At 47.6% G+C, this 22,930-nt stretch overlaps 1 protein-coding gene across 1 annotated transcript in view; it reads right to left on the reverse strand.

Moving 5' to 3' along the window:
- FRMD6 (FERM domain containing 6) overlaps positions 1 to 22,930 on the reverse strand; it is a 331,867-nt gene that overhangs the window by 224,868 nt on the left and 84,069 nt on the right. The window contains exon 2 of the mRNA XM_068254762.1: positions 1,599 to 1,723. The gene's annotated coding sequence lies outside the window, so the exon portion shown is untranslated. The remainder of the gene's footprint in view (positions 1 to 1,598; positions 1,724 to 22,930) is intronic.

The following is a 22,930-nucleotide window of genomic DNA, read 5'->3' on the forward strand; positions in this document are numbered from 1 at the left end:
GGGCAGAGGTGACACAGAGGGGGACACTGGAGGCACAGGGGAGCATAGAGGAGGTGCAGAGGTGACACAGAGGGGGACACTGGAGGCACAGGGGGGCACAGAGGAGGTACAAGGGACAGAGATGGCACAGAGGGGGACACTGGGGGCATAGAGGACGTACAGGGGGCAGAGGCGACACAGAGGGGGACACTGGAGGCACAGAGGAGGTACAGAGGACAGAGGTGACACAGAGGGGGACACTGGAGGCACAGGGGGGGAAAGAGGAGGTACAGGGGACAGAGATGGCACAGTGTTCCGACTTAAAAACAGATTCAGGTTAAGAACAAACCTACAGTACCTATCTCGTTCGTTAACCAGGTACTACCTGTACTTTAAATGGTGTGATAACTGGGAAAATGGGTGGGTTTTATCCACAGTAGCACATTTTATTTTACAGCTATAATGGCTGAAAACTGAGAGTGAATTAATTTTTTTCTTATTATTTCTGTTAAAATGCATTTAGAAAATCGATGGCGAAAAAAACAAGATATATGTAATTTTGTTGTGATAAGTGATGATAAAGTTATTGGCGAATAAAAGGGAGGAGTGCTGAAAGGTGAAAATTGCTCTGGCCCTTAAAGGAAAAAAAAACCTCAGTGGTGAAGTGGTTAAAAAAAGACCTCGCCTGTTGCTTTCCTGAGCGCAGCTGCTCTGCATAGGCGCAAGGCGGGCTGCTTGTGTGCAGTAGCACTGAGCTGCTCGCGCATGGCGTTTTCCTCCGTGCAGGAACCTCTCCGTGGTACTGCGCATGCGTGGGCTTTCAGTGGGCCGGTGCAGTGTGTCCGCACTTGTTCACGAATGGGAGCGCGGCCGGGAACTTTCAGAGTGTCCCTGGCAGTGGCAGTGGTCTGGAGGAGGACGCGGGACGCATCTGGAGGACCAGGCGCTCCCCTCTGCTCAGGTAAGTATCTGACTTTTTATCATTGAATCGTCACAGGTTTGCTTTAGGTTGTCTCAGTGATTGTATATACAACTGAGTGACTGCAACTGCTGATTCACTGACTTTTCAGCAGTCTTCGCAAAGATCTGCTATGACCCAGGTGAAATCAGAGATGGATTAGGATGTAATGGGGTAAGAGGCAAGGCAGAAGATATGGTGGTCCTTTTGGTAAGCTGAGGAAAGAGGTGGCAGGTAGGCCCCAGGCACCTGCCTAGCCAGCCTGGTGGATGATCCTGCACTGGGTGAATTAGACAGTTTTGAAGAATCAGGCTAGCTAGGTTCTCTGGACGACATATTCTGCTGAGATCTCCCACCGCAGGAAGACCTGCTTTGTGTAACGCCGCACACCTCTCCCTGCCATCGCCAAATCTAGCAATGTTTACACTCTGCGGCAGACAATATGGAGGGGTCTGCAGCTGCGGGAGAGACATGTCGTGTGGTTGGGTATTATACGTCATACAGCTGCCTGGGTGGTCACTGTAACAGAATCCTGAAATCCAGCTTCACCTTGTGTGAGATCAGCGCAGGGAAGGGCGGTTTAACCTCCGCCGCACATCAGCCCATAGTCAGCCATATTTACACACATACACAAACGCTTTATTAATCTCTCGACACCCACCTGCGGCTGTCAGCTGCTGCTGAGGCTCGGTGCAATGTGATTGGCTGATCATCCAGTCCGGTCGCTGAAGAGACACTCGCCTGCTCCGGCCTTCTGCTCAACTCTCATCTATATGGCCAGAAGTTCTAAAACGATTACAAAAAACGAGTTACTCTATAACTGAAACATTCCAATTGTTCTAAATATCTTTTTTTTTCCCTTGCTTTTTAACAAATATTTTTAGTGAACACGTAAAAAAGAAAAAAAAATGTTAAAGAGAACCAGAGATAAAGCACCCTCTTGTATTTTACCTTATAAATCAGTGGGAACATGACAGTAAACACCTAATCTGCTCTTTGTTTCATTGTTCTCTGTTTAATCTGCCTGTTATCACCTCTGATAAGAATCCCCGACTGAGCACTCAGTCTAGCTTTGCTACGGAAAGATTATAGCTGAGTCTGTCTTCTCTGGTGTCTTTTCAAGCCCAAGCCTGCCCCCTTGTGGCTCTGCTATAATGACTCAGCTATAATTATTCCCTGCAAAGCCAGACTGAATGCTCAGTCCGAGATTCTTATCACAGCTGATAACAGACACTTTTAGCAGTGAGGATGAAACAGAGAGCATGGTAAGTGTTTTCTCTAATGTTCTTACTGATATATATGGTAAAATACACAAGGGTGCTTCCTCTCTGGTTCCCTTTAAGTGAACCTGAACTCTTGCACAGGACAGAAGGAAAACAGAGAGAAATGTACCCTGTATGTATTTAGAGAGTTTAGCCGGTCTAATTCCCCCTCATCTGTCACTAATAACTTTATTTTGATTTCTCAGCTGTGTCAGCTGACTGCCAGGGCAGAACAGCTAATATGTAAACACAGGATGTTAGCCCTATGTCTGCTTCCATGAAAGCAGGAAGTAGACACCATTACTCCACTTCCTGTGCTACTCTGCATGTGGGTAAGGAGAGGCAGGAGGGGCGGGCCCCCACAGGCCCCGGGCCCCCCAGCGGTTGCAGGGGCTCTTGCTACACCCCTGACTGCATAGTACCAGCATTACCACCAGTGTGTGTGATTCAGATACACAACTCCCTGCGCCTGGTACAAGCCTGACAGTCCCCACGGTTGTGGCCCAGTCAGCAGGCCAGAGCCTGTCTGCAGGATGTAAAACTCAAGGAAGACTCTAATGCCCAGGACCCATAAATATTTATCATGCAGAAGAGTCAGGGAGAGTCTGAAAGCAGCGAGGCGATATGAATGGGGAGAGCAGAGCAGCTGTGTGCTTGGCAGAGAGACAAGGTGAGCTGAACAGCTGGCGGCCAGGAAAATACACAACCGCTTCCTTTCCAAAATACACAATCGCTCTCTCCGGTCCCCAATCACACGGCTCTGTATATCTACAAGCACAGAGCACCAATCAGCTCCCAAATACTCCATCATTTGGGGGAGCATCAAATATTACCATAGCTGGTAATCTGGTATGTCTGAAACAAGTAGGCCTGAACGATTTTAGGCATTGAATCGCACGATTTCTGTCAGAAATTGCGATTTCGATTCAATTCACGATTTTATTTAAATCAAGATTTAGCACTATTCACCATGTACATGAACATTTACAAACGCACATCAACAGAAAATGACATTGTACTATCGATTTGTGGTGATTATTCGGGATGGCAGCTCTGTGAATGAGCGCAGTACAGACTTGCTATGAAAAGGGAGGGAGATTGCGAGTGACAGATTAGCGAGGGGCACTCAGAAGCATGAGGACAAATTATTAAAAACAAATGAATACACACACACGTATATAAATGAAATACATTATTCATACATATACATACTAACACTTATTTTAAACTGTCATGACAGATGACTAAAAATGTTGGTGAAACTTACTGCATCCGCCCAACTAGATGCCACTCTGTGCCCCCCGCACTCTCCTGGTATCAAAAGATCCCGGCTGACTCCCCTAGTCTGGCACTGCAGTAACCTCAGGAGGCACCTGCTGGAGACGCACCGGCCTTCCGTTTCGGAAGTGGCTCTCCCTCTGCCCTGTTAGGCCTTGCACGGGCCGCACCAGTCTCTCATAGCCCTGCCAGGAGAACCACAATTAGGGCAGACCGGCATGTACTTCCAGAAGCCAACGCTTGCGGAACACGTCACTGAGTTGAGCCGCAGAACGCAGGAAACAGACGGGAGTCACTGAGCCTCCACTCGCTACTGTGCACAGAGCAGCGAGGAGAAGGACTGCGCCGCCTGGGGGGATATCTTCAAAAAATCGCCGCTGTGACGATCTCAAGATCGTCATTTCCGAAATCGCGATTTCGATCTTAAAACGATAAATCGTTCAGGCCTAGAAACAAGTACTACAGCAATCAAGGTACAAACAAGTAGCAATTTTTACTGGGTATAGCAAACAAACGTTTGCTTTCTTATAACAGAAGGTATTTGCAGTTATTCAGGTTAGAGTGAGCTCTGATATCTCCCACAATGCATCACTGCTGAATATGCAAATTATCCTTTGTTGTCCTTGTAAGCTAGCCACACCTCCAGATCCACTGGAATGCAATGATGTGTCAGCTAGATAATTGTACAGAGCCACAATAATCCAACATGCATACAGACTGTTTCGAATGATTGGTCTTCATCAGTGCATGGCATCCTACTAATATAATAAATGGGAAAGTTCGGATGTTTGGATGTTTGTTACTCGATCACGCAAAAACGGCTGAACGGATTTGAATGAAATTTGGCACACACATAGAACCTTACCTGGAATAAAGTATAGGATACTTTTTATTCTCATACACAAAAAGAGACAAATACAAATTTCACTGGAAAATGTAAACTGCAGCCATTCTTACACTGTTACACTGGAGGTGTGTTTAGCTTCTAAGGGTACAATGGTTAATTTGCATATATTCAGCAGTGATGCACTGGGAGACATCTCAAGCTCACTCCAACCTGAATTATCGCAAATTCTTTCTGTTTTAAGAAAGCAAACTTTTGTTTTTCTTAACATCTTAGTAAGGGGGCTTTTAGGACCATTGTAGTCCCTTACACACTCCAATGAGTTCTGGGTCACCATGAGCTTTCTGGTTAGTCTGTACCTCTCGGTGTTACAAGCCCTACTGCATAGAGTCAAATTAATCCATGCCATGCACTGATGAGGATCAAACAATCCAAAACAGTCTGTATGCATGTTGGATTATTATGGCTCTGTACAAATTAACAAACTGACACATCATTGCATTCCAGCGGTTCTGGAGGGGCGTTTAGCTTTTAAGGGTAACAATGGTTAATTTGCATATATTCAACAGTGATGCACTGGGAGACATTTTAAGCTCACTCCAACCTGAATTATCCCAAATTCTTTCTGTTTTAAGAAAGCAAACTTTTGTTTTTCTTACACTGTTAATGGTAGGATTCTCAAACTTTGCACAGTTGGTCGATTTTCAAGGGGAATATTTCTGCCATTCTTGCACTGTTAATGGCACAAGCCTCAAACCTGGTATAGTTGATCATTGGGTGACTGGGGTTCAATTTCAGAAAGGGGGTGGAGCCACAAATAGCCAATCAGATTTGTTTCATTACAATGCAAATTATTGTTGCCAAACACTGCAAAGCTCACAAACTTGGTAATTGAGTAATTGATTAATTGTGTGTTAGGATTAGGAAAGTGGGCACAGCCAACACCAGCCAAATACATAAGTGGGCAACGCAGGGTCATAAGTGGGCGGAGACAAATACAAATTTTACTGGGAAAATGTAAACAGCAGCCATTCTTACACTGTTAATGGTAGGGTTCTCAAACTTTGCACAGTTGGTTACTGGGTGACTGGGATTAATATTCAGAAAAGTGGGTGGAGCCGACGAAAAACAATCAAAAATTACCTATTGATTTTTCAGGGGAATATTTCATTGCTGCTATTCTTGCACTGTTAATGGCACAAGCCTCAAACCTGGTACAGTTGATCATTGCGTGACTGGGGTTTAAATTTATATAAGGGGGTGGAGCCCCAAACAGCCAATCTGATTTGTTTCATTTTAATGCAGGTTATTGATGCCAAAGACCGCAAAGCTCACAAACTTGGTCATTGAGTAATTGAGTAATTGTGTGTTAGGATTAGGAAAAGTGGGCGCAGCCAACACCAGCCAAATACATAATCGGGCAATGCTGGGTCATCAGTAGGCGGAGACAAATACAAATTTCACTGAGAAAATGTAAACTGCAGCAATTCTTACACTATTAATGGTAGGGTTCTCAAACTTTGCACAGTTGGTCACTGGATTACTGAGATTAATATATTCAGAAAAGTGGGTGGAGCCTACAAAAGCCAATCAAAACCCACCTATTAATCTTTAAGGGGAATATTTAATTGATGCCATTCTTGCACTGTTAATCACCTGTACCTGGTACAGTTGGCCATTGAGTGATTATGGTTCAAATTCAGAAAAGGGGTGGAGCCACAGCCAATCAGATTTATTTTATTTCAATTGCAAATTATTGATGCCAAAGACCGCAAAGCTCACAAACTAGGTCAACATTGAGTAATTGTGTGTTAGGATTAGAAAAAGTGGGCAGAGCTAACACTAGCCAATTACATACCCGGGCAACGCCGGGCGACCAGCTAGTGGTAAATATTTGCATTACAACTGACCATATGTAAATATTCATAAATAAGAGTAAAAACCATCACATCCTAAATCCCGAGAAACAATGTAATAACCATGATTATCTTACTAATATAATAAATGGGAAAGTTTGGATGTTTGTTACTCGATCACGCAAAAACGGCTGAACGGATTTGAATGAAATTTGGCACACACATAGAACATTACCTGGAATAAAGTATAGGATACTTTTTATTCCCAGAACCAAAAAGGGGGTGGAGACAAATACAAATTTCACTGGAAAAATGTAAACTGCAACCATTCTTACACTGTTAATGGCAGGGTTCTCACACTTTGCACAGTTGGTTACTGGGTGACTGGGATTAATATTCAGAAAGGTGGGTGGGGCCTAAAACAGCCAATCAAAATTCACCTATTGATGTTCAAGGGGAATATTTAATTGCTGCCATACTTGCACTGTTAATGGCACAAGCCTCAAACCTGGTACAGTTGGTCATTGGGTGACTGGGGTTCAAATTCAGAAAAGGGGGTGGGGCCAAAAACAGCCAATCAGATTTGTTTCATTTTAATGCAAATTATTGATGCCAAAGACTGCAAAGCTCACAAACTTGCCCATTGAGTAATTGTGTAATTGTGTGTTAAAGCGGATCCGAGATGAAAAACTAACTATAACAAGTTACCTGTCTATATATCTTATCTAAAGTTTAGATAGTTTACACAGCAAATCTAGCTGCAAACAGCTTCAATAGAATATGATTGTTTCTTCCTGTGATACAATGACAGCAGCCATGTTGTTTGTAAACATTACGCACAGCAAGCTGATCTGTATCTCCACCCCTCAGCCTGTGAGAAAAAAACGAATCCCCCCTCCTCCCTCCTCCCCTGTGCCTCTGAAATCTCTGGCTAGTAATACCTCCCCTTCTCCTGTCCAGACTGAGCTCCCATGAGCCCTTCCTACTGTCTGAAAATGCCAAAGCTCTCTGAAAACCGGTGGGTGTGGCTTGTTTCGTTTTATAGGGAATTAGAGTATTAAAACAAAAACAAAAAAGTATTTTGCTTGAGGAATGCCCTATAAACAATAGGAAAGGGACACAATTATGCAATGAGTAAGTTCATCTCGGATCCACTTTAAGGTTAAAAAAGTGGGTGGAACCAACACCAGCCAAATACATACCCGGGCAGCACCAGGCCATCAGCTAGTACATTATAAGTGATAATGCATGATAAAGTGCAGATAAGCCATATAATATGTACATACAGCTTCAATGCAAATGAGCAAAGTGAGGTAGAAGATAAAGTGGAAATCCGACCAATCTGGCTACATTATACGTGGGGGCACCTCTAGCTACTTAATATAGAGGTTACTTCTCACTGCCTAATACTAAGCGGCACCTGTAGCTACCAATGGCCCAATGGCCGTCAAAGGGAAGTAAGGGAGAGGTGACAACTGGGACAGCCAGCACACTTGCGGTGCGGTTCGGCTGGGATTATAGGTCCATGGAGGGAAAAGAGTAGTGTGCCAGGAGATCTGTGCCTATAGGCTCATATGAGGTAAATCCGGGCCTGGGTGAAACCCCTCCCACAGTTTGATGTCAGGACCAACGTCCTGACAGTTTCTTGTCTGAACCTCGTTGCATTGTGGGTAATAACAGCTTTTTTCAAACTGCCAAGCAAGCAGTATCCCCCTCTGTGCATAGAACTCTCAGTAAGGAACATTCCGTACAGATCACCTGGCAGAACTAAAGATGTCACCACCAATCATAAATGTCAGAATGTAAATCAGGGAGAGGAAAGATCTTACAATGGGCAAATATGGACTAAATTATCTATCACTGCAGTTCAGTGGAAAGAGAGGGAGGGAGGAGAGAGAACTTTCAGTAGTTGTAAATAAACACATTTGTTCCATCTGAGGAGCAGCGATCAAACCTACAAGTCTCACCCAGATCACAGCCTGCTAGTGAGATTCACAGCCTGGTCCTCATCATACTCACCTTACTGTGGAATGCCTCCGCTCCCGTCACAGACTGTCAGGTGGGAATAAATCCCTCTGCACACCCTGTAATACCCATGAACTGCCTGTAATACGCATGAACTCCTTGTGGCTCTGCAGCTGGAGCCATTAACAAAGGGGGTAGGTTAGCAACGCAGCAGAGGACGTCGCCTACAAACCAGAGGAAAGGTAAGAGTATAAAGTGCCTATGAACCACACAATTTTTAGGTTGCTTACGATTGTATTTTAGACACGATTGTTTAGATCGTATTGTATGAAAACTGAGAAGCTGATGGACCCAATCGATCTTGAATTGCATTATTGATCGTGTTCTTAAAGGAAACCTGTAACGAAAAAAACCTCCCCTGGGGGCTACTCACCTCGGGTGAGGGAAGCCTCCGGATCCTATCGAGGCTTCCCCCGTCCTCCTTAGTCCCGCGGCGGTCTCACTGCAGCCCTCCGAAAAGCGGGATGTAAATATTTACCTTCCCGGCTCCAGTATAGGCTCTCCGCACAGAGATAGGCAGAAATAGCCGATCGCTGTCGGGCCACTCTACTGCACAGGTGCAAGTCTCCTGCAAGTCTCCTACGCCTGTGCAGTAGAGTGGACCCAACAGAGGCTCTTTTTGCCTATTTCTGTGCGGAGAGTCACTACAGCGCCCCCACTGGAGCCTGGAAAGGTAAATGTATCATCGCTTGTCGGGAGAGGATTCCGGGACACGTCTGGGGAGGACTGCCTGCAACTACAGGGGAGGGGGAAGCCTCATTGGGACCCTGAGGCTTCCCCCTCCCGAGGTGAGTACCCCTCAGGGGAAATTTTGTTTGTTACAGGTTCTCTTTAAAGAACTGGTAGATCAGTGTGGCAGATTTTTTTATGCGTACGATCACATCTGGTTTTGATATTGGGAATAGTTTGGATCCTTTAATGCTGTGAATCAATTAAATAACATATTTCCCTTTGACCTGAATGATCTTATCTTAAATTATGATCCTTTGCTAAAAATTGCCCAGTTAAAGTGAACCGAGCACCAATAGCACATTGAAAATGAATGCCAACAATGTGGCTCATTATTCAAAAAACATCAATTTTACCACTTCTTTTTACATTTTGCAGTTTAGCAGAGGTATTTATTACTCTACTTCCGAGGCCTGCCCGACCACAGGAATTTCATCCAGATAAGGACTGAATTATGTTATTGCCCACATTAGCAGAGAGCAAACAAAAGCTTTCATCAGAAGGGGGTGGGGAGATAGTGCACTGTGCTTCAAATAGTTTAGAGAAGTCACAGATGCTATCTTCACACCTACCCCTGGATAAATAATTGCCAGCTAGAAGGGGAGAAAAAAAACAGGGGAAAAAAATGTCCTTGGTTCCCTTTAGTGGGCACCTCTGGGCGCCGTACTGCACACACTGGCGTGTGTTGTGTTATAGATACCGCCTGCACACACTGGCGTGTGTTGTGTTATAGATATCTCTCAGTTGCGGCGCCCTCTAACGATCTCCGTTTAGCGCTGTGTAAGTTGTAAGATCCATGTCAATGTATAAATAAAAGAAGTAGTTCTTGGAGAATAACAGGCAAGGTGTGCCAGTGACCCTTAAATATTTGATGTGTAGTCCATGAATAATTCAGCGATCGGCTTTCACAGATGTTTCCACAGGTGTCGGCAGCGAGATGAATAGCAGGAGGTGTGTGACTCGGAATACGGCTGGAGACGGCGCAGACAAATAAATAAAAAAAACACGTCATTCTTCTTCCCTGATCCCCGGCGCATCAAGCCAAACGTTTATATTCCCAGTGAGGCCGAGAACATCCACATCCAACTGTCATCTGGCGAGAGCGTGTTGTGTCCTCAAGGGCAGCTCAGTCCGCCTTGGCAGGGGCAACAAGCCAGGGGGGCAGGGGCGTAAGCTAAGGGCGGGCAAGACGGGACATATGTCCCCAGGTGCTGTGATTCAGGGGCTCTGGCAGCCTCTCTACCGTGATGCACAGAATGAACAATTATCCTGCAGCCTCTTCTGCCCCGCCCCACCAGAGAAACTAGATACAGCAGTGGAGGAGAGCATGTCTGGCTGGGACTGGGAGAAGCCCCGCCCCCTGCCTGAAAAATGCCCGCCCCCACCAGAGAAACTAGTAGATGTACAGAGGCGCCAAAAGGATAAAATATGCTAAAATGTTTAAAATATTCGGGTGGCGGTGGTGGGCCGACCACTCCCAAATAGACACGATGCTGTCGTTTAAACTCAAGACAATTTATTTACATACTCCAAGAGCAAAATCGCAATGCGTTTCACGGGCACAATCCCACTTCCTCAGGCATTAAACAACGGAGTATCTCACAGCTAGTGGCCAAGCGTATACTGGACCACTAGCTGTGAGATACTCCGTTGTGAGATACCGGGCTCTCGATATCTCTCTTTTACCAGAGAAACTAGAGTAATGGAGGAGAGCATGTCTGGCTGGGACTGGGAGAAGCCCCGCCCCTGCCTGAAAGATGCCCGCCCCCACCAGAGTAACTAGTTACAGCAATGGAGGAGAGCATGTCTGGCTGGGACTGGGAGAAGCCCCGCCCCCTGCCTGAAAAATGCCCGCCCCCACCAGAGAAACTAGATACAGCAGTGGAGGAGAGCGTGATTGGCTGGGACTGGGAGAAGCCCCGCCCCCTGCCCAAAAGATGCCCGCCCCCACTGGAGAAATTAAGCTGAGGATGTGTGGCTGGCACGGAGAGCCGCTGGGAGTGTGGACAGCGCTGTCTACCCATGTAAAGGAAAGCTGCTGGGCATGTGGCAGCCATTAGTTCTGGGTCAAATGTCTTGAATAGACCATCTGGAGGGCACAGGCGGTCAGAGGAGGGCATTACAAGCACTGCAGGCCTAACCATGGGGAAGAGGGCACTAAACCCCTGTTCTTCTCCGGGCGCTGAAAATCCTAGCTATGCCTCTGTAGGGGGGGAACAGCCAGTGGCAAATCCAGCTTCAATTTTTTGGGGGGGGCACAATGGCTGGCTGGTGGGGCCCATTTGGGTGATCAAAATCGATGTATATATGACGAGCTTTAGATATTTTTTGCCTAACCCAGGAAATGAAATTAAGTGTATCTAGTTCAGCAATGATAGGAGCCAAATGTAAACATCACAAACAGAACTCAGGCATTTGAGCAGAGTAGATTGTCCAAATGATCCATTTAGGTGAGTATTTGGTGTCCCCTCGTGTGAATAGCAACTTGAGATCCTGCTTGCTTGTTTTTCACCCTCCCCTCTCCACAGAGCAGAACAGCACAGCCAGGAAACCATGAGTATGGCCTTCAATGGAAGGTAATGAGATGATTTCAGGCTGGGCTGGGGGTTCTCTTCCTGACTGCCTTCAATGGTGAGTAATGTTTACTAGGAAGAATTTGCCTCTATTGTTGTCTGCTAAGCTCCCAATCAAGCACAAACCTGCCCCTTCTATTGTGTCTGAAGTGGCCAATCAAAATGAAGAGGGAATGTGACTAATTTCTCGAAAAGTAGTCAATGACTGAATAGAGACACTAGGCTGACTACAACTAACTAGAAGGGTACTAGACTGACTAAACCTGACTAAAGAGACACTAGACTGACTATACCTGACTAGAAGGACTCCAAACTGACTACACCTGACTAGAAGGACACTAGACTGACTTTACTTGACTAGAGAGACACTAGATAGAATCCAACTAACTAGAAGAACACTAGGCTGGCTACACCTGACTAGGGAGAGACACTAGGCTGACTACAACCAACTAGAAGGACAGTAGGCTTACTAAACCTGACTAGAAGGACACTAGACTGATTACAACTAACGAGAAGGATACAAGACAATAACCCCTGTCATACCTCCCAACTTTTTGAGATGAGAAAGAGGGACATTTAAGCCACACCCCTGATCAACCCCCATCACAACCCTGATCACACCCCACCACACCCCTGATCACGCCCTCGTCACACCCCTAGTCACGCGTATTATAAAGAATTCATAACAAAAATATGTTGTTCTATAATTCTTACCACACTGGTCCTTTCTATCCTGGTTCATTTTCCGTCATATTAACATTTTACAATTAGCAATATATCAATTTAAAGGATGGGAATAAAGTTTAGACTCAATCAAACACATTTTTAGTAGAGAAATATATATATTTACATAGAAAAAGGGACAGCGTCCTGAAAGAGGGACAAATGAGGAGGAAAGAGGGACAGAGGGACAGGGCTCCTAAAGAGGGACAGTTGGGAGCTATGCCCTGGTGATTTCTGAGTCCATTATAGCAGCCTTACTAATCTTTAGTGCATTTATCGCATTATTGCTGCTAATCTGGTGACCGCCAGTAATCTCTGACGCTCACATCCAACCATGGACTCTCTAAGAAACCGTGTGGAATGCCGACGTTTTGCTTTATTACAAATTAAGCAAAGTCGTGTACCATTTGCCATTACTTCCAACCTACGTATAGCACCCATTTCAAAGCATTGAGGTTTTTTTCTCAAACGTGAAATTTCCCTTGAATGAAGCTGAGGTTATGGAGATGCTGAGGGTTGTCAGGAAGCTCTTAAATGTTAACATGCAGTGTAATTAAACACTCATTTTATTGCAGAGATTAAGCATTATCCCGTGTCATAAGAAGTCATGCCGATAATCTCCTGTAAACCTCCGAACCTCCCATCCTCCCTGCTGCTGCCAGAGACTCCCGGCTCACAGGCCAGGCTATAGAGCTACAGCGTGCTGCTGCCAGAGACTCTCGGCTCACAGGCCAGGCTATGGAGCTACAGCGTGCTGCTGCCAGATCTCTCCCGGCTCACAGGCCAGGCTATGGAGCTACAGCGTGCTGCTGCCAGAGACTCCCGGCTCACAGGCCAGGCTATGAAGCTACAGCGTGCTGCTGCCAGAGACTCCCGGCTCACAGGCCAGGCTATGGAGCTCCAGCTTACCTGAAGCAATGTGTAATCATAAAATTAGATTCCTCAGTCATAGGAAGCCTCGCCAGCCCAAAGGTGTCCCTCAACCTCCAGCCTAGAGGCTTCCTCCAACCTCCAGCCTAGAGGCTTCCCACAACCTCCAGCCCAGAGGTTTCCCCAACCTCCAGCCCAGAGGCTTCCCACAACCTCCAGCCTAGAGGCTTCCTCCAACCTCCAGCCTAGAGGCTTCCCCAACCTCCAGCCCAGAGGCTTCCCACAACCTCCAGCCTAGAGGCTTCCTCCATCCTCCAGCCTAGAGGCTTCCCCAACCTCCAGCCCAGAGGCTTCCCCCAACCTCCAGCCTAGAGGCTTCCCCAACCTCCAGCCCAGAGGTTTCCCCAACCTCCAGCCTAAAATTGTAAAAATAGAAATTAGGCTGTCAAAGACTGAAGCTGAAAATCAAATCGCTAGGGATACCAAATCTAACCCAAAAAAGTTTTACAAGTACATCAACTCTAAAAAAAGAAAGGTTGACTGTATTGGACTCCTAGAGGATGAGGGTGGGAACTCAATGGTGGATGACCAAAGTAAGGCAGAGTTATTAAATGCTTTCTTTGCTTCTGTCTTCACAAAGGAAACAGCACTGTTGCAAATTACAGAGGCAGAAGAGTCTCAATCTTCTAACTGTAATATTAAATACTTAACACAGGAAGAAGTGAAGGCAAGACTAAATAAATTAAAAATAGACAAGGCACCTGGCCCGGATGGCATGCATCCTCGGGTCCTAAGGGAATTAAGTTCAGTTATAGATAAACCCCTTTATCTTATCTTTTGTGACTCTCTTTCAACTGGCAGAGTCCCAGTGGATTGGCGTACAGCCCACGTTTTCCCATTATTTAAGAAGGGCAAAAAATCAGATCCAGGAAATTATAGACCTGTAAGCTTAACATCAGTTGTATGCAAACTATTTGAGGGGTTACTAAGAGATACTATACATGACTTCATAGTAGAAAATAATCTTATTTCTCAGCATTAGCACGGGTTTACTAAAGACAGGTCCTGTTGACTAACTTGCTCAGCTTTTATGAGGTAGTGAATGCTAATATGGATATTGGGAATGCTGTAGATGTGATATACTTGGACTTTGCAAAGGCCTTCGACACTGTTCCCCACAAAAGTCTGGTGCAAAAGTTGAGGAAGCATGGTGTAACGATCGGTGTAACACAGAGAGGATCTGATTACCGGTGATCTGCAGTATCACCGAGAATGCAGATATATACCAGATTATTGATGATCTGCAGTATCACCGATAATCATATATATCTCTAACCTCTGGACACCTGAGTGATAAGAGTGTTTTGGTGTAACAGTAATACTTTGAGGATCGCACCTGGAAGACAGGTGCAAGAGCAGATAGGAATACTGCTCGGCAACTGGTTCCTTCCGTAGTCTGGACTCTCCAAGGGGAGGAGTCAGACAGAGAGAGTAGGAAGGACAGAACGTGAGTGACACCAATGGAGAAGTGTCACTGACAGATCTGCGAGCTATCCCCTAACAGGTGAGATAGTTCTCGAGGTCGGACAAGCCAGGTTGTTAACACACGGACAGATAAAGTACAGAGACAGGAGGCAGATGCAGAATCCAGAGACTAGCCGAGGTTTGGCAACAGAGTATCAGAATGACAAAGGTACAAAATCAGAGATCAGAAGAATGGTCAGGAAAGCAGAAGGTCATAACAAATAATCAACAATGCCTAAGCTAAGGTGTGAGTTCCTTGGTCGTCAACACCTTGGAAACTGATCTAGAATATAATACAGATAATAGCAGACTTCCTAGACTAAGGTGTGAGATCCTTGGCCATCAACACCTTGGAAACTGGTCTAATAAACACAGATACTGACAAGGTCTGAGTGCTACCACGTAGTGATCGCAACGCCAGACACCAGAGGAATGGCCAGCACCCAGTATATACTGTATACACCAGCGCTTCCCAGCGACTCCCCTAAGTGCTGGACCAATGAGAACAGATGGATTTGTCTGCTGACCGGCCTGGTCAGCTGACTCTCCTCTGAGTGTCATATAAGCTCTGCCTTTCAGCGGGCGCGCGCGCACGCGTCCTTCTGAACCTGTGTGGACTATCAGTCCCAGCCACACTAGACATGCTTTGCAATGTGTCAGCCTGTTTGAGCGCGGGGCCAGCCGCACCGCCAACCGAGCATGCGGCGGTTTCCCCGCGCTCAGCCACTGTGTCAGTAGTAGGCCTATGCGTACCGACTGCCAGCTCGGACGCGGACTCCGCCGCCCTGACCGCTGGGCATGCAGCGGTTTCTCCGCGTTCCGCCCCGCTAGTGGATGCGTGCCTAAACACTCCAGAAGCCATGCTAGACACGGAATCAGCTGCCTCACTCTGAGTACTTGCGGCGCCTCTTCCGCGTTTTCTCACAGTACCCCCCCCCCCCTGAGGAGTGGACTCCGGACAGCTCATACCGGGTTCCTCAGGATACAAAGCGTGGAATTCCTTTCTCAATTTGTCCACGTGCATGCGACATTCAGGTACCCATGTTCTCTCCTCCACACCATACCCTTTCCAGTGAACTAGATACTGTACTGAGTTCTGTACCAACCGTGAGTCTAAAATTTTTTCTACTTCGTATTCAGGTTGGTCATCTACCATCACAGGAGGAGGAGGAGTGGCACCCACATGGACTGCTGGCTTAAGCAGGGACACATGAAAAGATCTAACCCCACGCATGCTGGCAGGAAGATCAATGGTATAAGTAACATTGTTGATCTTCCTGGTAACTGGAAAAGGACCCACAAACCTGGGACCCAACTTGGGTGAGGGTTGCTTCAGGGCCAAGTGACGGGTGGACACCCAGACCAAATCTCCTGGTTGGAACTTCCACTCTAAAGAACGTCTCTTGTCAGCTTGACCTTTCTGACTTTGAAAAGCTTTTTCCAAATTATTCTTTACAATCCCCCAATTGTCATTAAATGATTTTTGCCATGCCTCCAGAGCTGGAAACGGAGTGGAAGCTACTGGCAATGGGGAGAACTTGGGCAACTTCCCAGTAACCACCTGAAATGGCGAAAACTAGTGTTGGGCGAACAGTGTTCGCCACTGTTCGGGTTCTGCAGAACATCACCCTGTTCGGGTGATGTTCGAGTTCGGCCGAACACCTGATGGTGCTCGGCCAAACCGTTCGGCCGCATGTCCGAACTAAGAGCGCATGGCTGAACGTTCCCCCCGAACGTTCGGCTAGCGTTGTGATTGGCCGAACGGGTCACGTGGTACGGACCCGAACGGGCTCTGATTGGCCGAACGGTCACGTGGTTCGGGTAAATAAATACCCGAACCACGTCATATCTCCGCCATTTCTCTGTGGGTTTAGCTTTGGGTAGGCAGGCAGGGTAGTTCGCTCTCCAGCCACGCTAGCCAGGGTCCCCCCCAGTCATTGTGTGTCACTGCTGGGAACAGTAGTACACCGCTCGCTCAGCCACACTATATATAGCATTGTTTACTGCCACTGTGTACCTCGCTCAGCCACACTATATATAGCATTGTTTACTGCCACTCTGTGTACACCGCTCAGCCAGACTATATAGCATTGTGTGTACTGCCACTGTGTACCTCGCTCAGCCACGCTATATATAGCATTGTGTTTACTGCCACTCTGTGTACACCGCTCAGCCAGACTATATAGCATTGTGTGTACTGCCACTCTGTGTACACCGCTCAGCCAGACTATATAGCATTGTGTGTACTGCCACTCTGTGTACACGGCTCAGCCAGACTATATAGCATTGTGTGTACTGCCACTCTGTGTACACTGCTCAGCCAGACTATATAGCATTGTGTGTACTGCCACTCTGTGTACACCGCTCAGCCAGACTATATAGCATTGTGTGTACTGCCACTCTGTGTACACCGCTCAGCCAGACTATATAGCATTGTTTACTGCCACTCTGTGTACACCGCTCAGCCAGACTATATAGCATTGTTTACTGCCACTCTGTGTACACCGCTCAGCCACACTATATAGCATTGTTTACTGCCACTCTGTGTACACCGCTCAGCCAGACTATATAGCATTGTTTACTGCCACTCTGTGTACACCGCTCAGCCAGACTATATAGCATTGTGTGTACTGCCACTCTGTGTACACCGCTCAGCCAGACTATATAGCATTGTTTACTGCCACTCTGTGTACACCGCTCAGCCAGACTATATAGCATTGTGTGTACTGCCACTCTGTGTACACCGCTCAGCCAGACTATATAGCATTGTGTGTACTGCCACTCTGTGTACACGGCTCAGCCAGACTATATAGCATTGTGTGTACTGCCACTCTGTGTACACCGCTCAGCCAGACTATATAGCATTGTGTGTACTGCCACTCTGTATACACCGCTCAGCCAGACTATATAGCATTGTTTACTGCCACTCTGTGTACACCGCTCAGCCAGACTATATAGCATTGTTTACTGCCACTCTGTGTACACCGCTCAGCCAGACTAAATAGCATTGTGTGTACTGCCACTCTGTGTACACCGCTCAGCCAGACTATATAGCATTGTGTGTACTGCCACTCTGTGTACACCGCTCAGCCAGACTATATAGCATTGTGTGTACTGCCACTGTGTACCTCGCTCAGCCAGACTATATAGCATTGTTTACTGCCACTCTGTGTACACCGCTCAGCCAGACTATATAGCATTGTGTGTACTGCCACTCTGTGTACACCGCTCAGCCAGACTATATAGCATTGTGTGTACTGCCACTCTGTGTACACCGCTCAGCCAGACTAAATAGCATTGTGTGTACTGCCACTCTGTGTACACCGCTCAGCCAGACTATATAGCATTGTGTGTACTGCCACGCTGTGTACACGGCTCAGCCAGACTATATATAGTTACATAGTTACATAGTTACATAGTTACATAGTTATTTTGGTTGAAAAAAGACATACGTCCATCGAGTTCAACCAGTATAAAGTACAACACCAGCCTGCTCCCTCACATATCCCTGTTGATCCAGAGGAAGGCGAAAAAACCCTTACAAGGCATGGTCCAATTAGCCCCTAAAGGGAAAAATTCCTTCCCGACTCCAGATGGCAATCAGATAAAATCCCTGGATCAACATCATTAGGCATTACCTAGTAATTGTAGCCATGGATGTCTTTCAACGCAAGGAAAGCATCTAAGCCCCCTTTAAATGCAGGTATAGAGTTTGCCATAACGACTTCCTGTGGCAATGCATTCCACATCTTAATCACTCTTACTGTAAAGAACCCTTTCCTAAATAAATGGCTAAAACGTTTTTCCTCCATGCGCAGATCATGTCCTCTAGTCCTTTGAGAAGGCCTAGGGACAAAAAGCTCATCCGCCAAGGTATTATATTGCCCTCTGATGTATTTATACATGTTAATTAGATCCCCTCTAAGGCGTCTTTTCTCTAGACTAAATAAACCCAGTTTATCTAACCTTTCTTGATAAGTGAGACCTTCCATCCCACGCATCAATATAGCATTGTGTGTACTGCCACTCTGTGTACACCGCTCAGCCAGACTAAATAGCATTGTTTACTGCCACTCTGTGTCTGCTGGGAACAGTAGTACACCGCTCACCCGCCACTGTATAGCATTGTGCTCTGTGTCGCTGCTGGCAATAGTGGTACACCGCTCACCCACCACTGTATAGCATTTCTGTACTGCCACTGTACTGCTGCCAGTCAGCGTGTACTTTAAGGATAAGTGAAATGAGGAAGAAATCCGGTGAAAGAGGGAGGGGCAAGAGAAGAGGTGTTTCCCCTGACGGTTCACGTACAGGCCACAGGGGAGCACCCAAGAAAACCCACTCAATACCGCCCATGTTGTCCAGGACAACAACCCTCACAAATCCAAAAGAACAGGACCAGATAATTACTTAGATGACCTCTCAAGCGTCCAGCAGTGGGTTAAGCAGCACCAGCACATCACGCACGAGGTCCGAGTCCTCAGCCAGTTACAAGGAGCCAGTGGGCACAAAGCTGACACAACCGGCAGCGACACCACGCACACAACTGCCAGATAACCAGTCCGATGAATTACATCAGGACACAATGAGGTATTCGCAGGAGCTATTCCCAGCCCAACAAACTTCCACCTTTCAAAGGTCAATGGAGGAACAGCCAGAAATGTTGTGCCCGGATTCACAACCATTAACTGTGGGAAATGCACCGCGCACTGAAATACAAGGCGAGTCCGAGGACTTTGAAACCCAAATCCCAGAGCAAATTGGGCAGGAGGGGTTGCAATTGCAGGAGGTCGGCCGAGAAGCTCTGGAAGACGACGCTGGAGTGAGCTGCGCAGAGGTTGTTCTGGGGAGCTCTACTCCACGGCGGCGGCCCCCCACAATGACATATGACGAGTTTGAGGAGATGGAAGAGGAGGGTATGGACCATGTGGACAGAGACCCAGATTTTGTTTGTGAACGAGAACATCGCCGTCGTAGCAGCAGCACAGATGAGTCTGTTGAAGAACCCACTGCTGCACGAGTTCGCCTTGTGCCACAAGGTAGGCGGCGCGCAATTTCAGGCACCACAAGCGTGGAAGTTCAAGTGAGAGGCAAAAGAGGAGCAAACAGAAATCGCCAGCAAGGCAGGTGCTCCAAAGTCTGGGCTTTCTTTGAAGACTGCACTGAGGATGTTACCATGGCGATTTGCAAGGTGTGCAAGACCCGCCTGAGCAGGGGGAAAAGTATTAACAACCTCTCCACCACTAGCATGAGCCGCCACATGCTATCCAAACATCCCACTCTGTGGGCAAACGCGGCAGGACAGGGTACCAGCAACACTGCCTCCCTTGGGGTCACCAGACTCACCACCAGACCCGCCTCAGCAGCAGCAGTAGCCCAGCCATTGCGTGGTTCACAACATTCACAAACATCAGATGACGCTGACACTGTCACTTTCCGGAGTAGTGCTCTTGAGGTCTCCCAGTGTTCATCAAACACAACAACCAACAGCCCTTCCGTGTGCAGCGCTACGGTTCAGTTGTCTGTGTCGGAGATGTTTGAGCGCAAGAGGAAATTGCCAGCAAATGACCCCCGGGCCGTAGCAGTAACAGCCAGCATAGCCAAGCTTCTGGCCTGCGAAATGCTGCCATATCGAGTGGTGGAGACAAACAGCTTCAAGGGCATGATGTCAGTGGCCATCCCACGTTACGTGGTTCCCAGCCGCTACCACTTTGCGCGCTCTGCAGTGCCTGAGTTGCATGAGCACGTGGTCAGCAAAATAACCAGAAGCTTGAAGAATGCCGTTGCCTGCAAGGTTCACCTCACCACTGACACCTGGACGAGTGCGTTCGGCCAGGGTCGATACATCTCCCTTACCGTGCACTGGGTGAACCTTGTGGAGCCTGGCAGCGATTCCTCACCTGCTACAGCGCGGGTGTTGCCCACGCCGCAAACAGCTGCACCGCCGTCCCTCCCACTGGATAACAACAGCAGCATCTACCTCTCTGACTCCTTCTTCTCCTCCAACGCATCTCAAAGCTGTACCTCATCCGGAAACGCTAACCCAGCACCAGCAGCAGTAGGATCGTGGAAGCAGTGCAGCACAGCTGTTGGCATGCGTCAGCAAGCGTTGCTGAAGCTGATCTGCCTTGGGGATAAGCAGCACACAGGGGAGGAAATTTGGAGGGGAATAAAGGAACAGACGGATTTGTGGCTGGCACCGCTGGACCTGAAACCGGGCATGGTTGTGTGTGATAATGGGAGTAATCTCATTCGCGCTTTAAGGTTGGCTAAGCTGACACACATCCCTTGCCTGGCGCACGTGATGAACCTAGTAGTTCAGCGGTTCCTGAGGACATACCCAGGCGTGGCCGATCTTCTGTTGAAGGTGCGTCGAGTGGCCAAACATTGTAGAAATTCCAGTACTGCTTCGGGGGCACTCGCCAAGATGCGGGAGCGCTTCAATCTCCCCCACCATCGCTTGCTGTGTGATGTCCCTACGCGCTTGAATTCTACGCTGCACATGCTAGCCCGCTTTTGTGAGCAGAAGAGTGCAGTGGTCCAGTACATGACGGCGCAGTACCGAGGCGCATCCGGACAGCTGCCAAGCTTCTGTGGATCCGATTGGGCCAACATGTTGGACCTCTGCCAAGTCCTCCAAAATTTTGAGCAATCCACGTTGCTTGTGAGCAGTGACAACTCTTCAGTCAGCATTACCATACCACTGCTGTGTTTACTGAAGAGGTCAATGTTGAAAATCAAGGAAACAGCTGTCATGATGCAACTGGGGGAATCTGAAGGAGAAAACGATCAGCGTGATGGTACCAACATCAGGCCATCCGCCTCAGGAAACGCTGGCCCCAGCAGCTATGATGAAGAAGAGGAGGAGGAACAGCTGGAGTTGGAGCAGGAATTTCATGCCACCACTGACGAGGGCCAGAGCGGTGCACGTTGGACTTCCACAATTCAGCGCGAATGGTCAGCAGAAGCAGACCAGGAGGAAGGTGACGACTATGATGCATCACAACAACTATCACAACACTCACAAGAGGATGACGAGGATTCTGGTAGGACTCTGGCACACATGGCTCAATTCATGCTAGACTGCATTGAACGCGACCCACGCATTGTGCGCATTCTGGACAACACCAATTACTGGGTTTATACCCTTCTGGATCCACGGTACAAACACAATGTTCCAAAACTGCTTGAAGAAAGAGTCAGACAGGTCAAAATGGAAGAATACCAGCAGGCCCTTGTGGAGACTTTAGAGAGGAGATTGACATCCTCCCCCTCCTCTAGCCAGTTGTACGCCGACAGACTGACTTCCGCAAACCCAGGACGACCAGCAGGGCAGCAAACAACGCAAGCCGCAGCTAGTGCCCAAAAGGGAATGGTATCGGCAGTGTCCTTGGAGTGGGAACATTTTCTGACACCCATGCAGCAGCAGCCCACAGAACAGCAAGCGTGCAGATCCACCTCCAACACCGATCGCCTGGAGAAGATGGTCAAGGACTACATGTCAGATGACGTAGCTGTGTCGAACAATCCATCTGCACCCTTCAACTATTGGGTATCGAAGCTAGACACCTGGCACGAACTGGCAATGTACGCAATAGAGGTGCTGGCTTGCCCAGCAGCCAGTGTTATGTCGGAACGCTGTTTCAGTGCTGCCGGAGGCATCGTCACAGATCGGCGTATCCGCCTCTCCACAGAAAATGCAGACCGTCTGACTCAAATTAAAATGAATCAATCCTGGATTGGAAACGACTACGCACCACTCCAGGACCCCAACCAAGTAACATGACCAATGAACATCTGGGATGGTTTAGCGTTTCCGGTCCCTGTTTATTGAACCTCTCATCTGTATTACATTTATGACTGCATGGCAGCAAAAAGCATTGCTGCTATATCCGCACGCTTTTTGTCCTCATGCAAGGCCTGGGTTGTTGTGTCTCAAAAAGCATGGCCTTCTCCTCCTGCGCCTGCTCCTGTTCCATCACGTGTGCTGCTGCTGCTGCTGGGTTAGCGTTGCCGGTCCCTGTTTATGGAACCTCTTATCTTTATTACATTTATGACTGCATGGCGGTACAAAGCATGCTATCCGCACGCTTTTTGTCCTCATGCAAGGCCTGGGTTGTTGTGTCTCAAAAAGCATGGCCTTCTCCTCCTGCGCCTGCTCCTGTTCCATCACGTCTGCTGCTGCTGCTGGGTTAGCGTTGCCGCGTGGTCCCTGTTTATTGAACCACTTATTTTTATTACATTTATGACTGCATGGCGGTACAAAGCATGCTATCCGCACGCTTCTTGTCCTCATGCAAGGCCTGGGTTGT

Source organism: Hyperolius riggenbachi, chromosome 9 (genome assembly GCF_040937935.1).
Source record: "Hyperolius riggenbachi isolate aHypRig1 chromosome 9, aHypRig1.pri, whole genome shotgun sequence".
NCBI lineage: Eukaryota > Metazoa > Chordata > Amphibia > Anura > Hyperoliidae > Hyperolius > Hyperolius riggenbachi.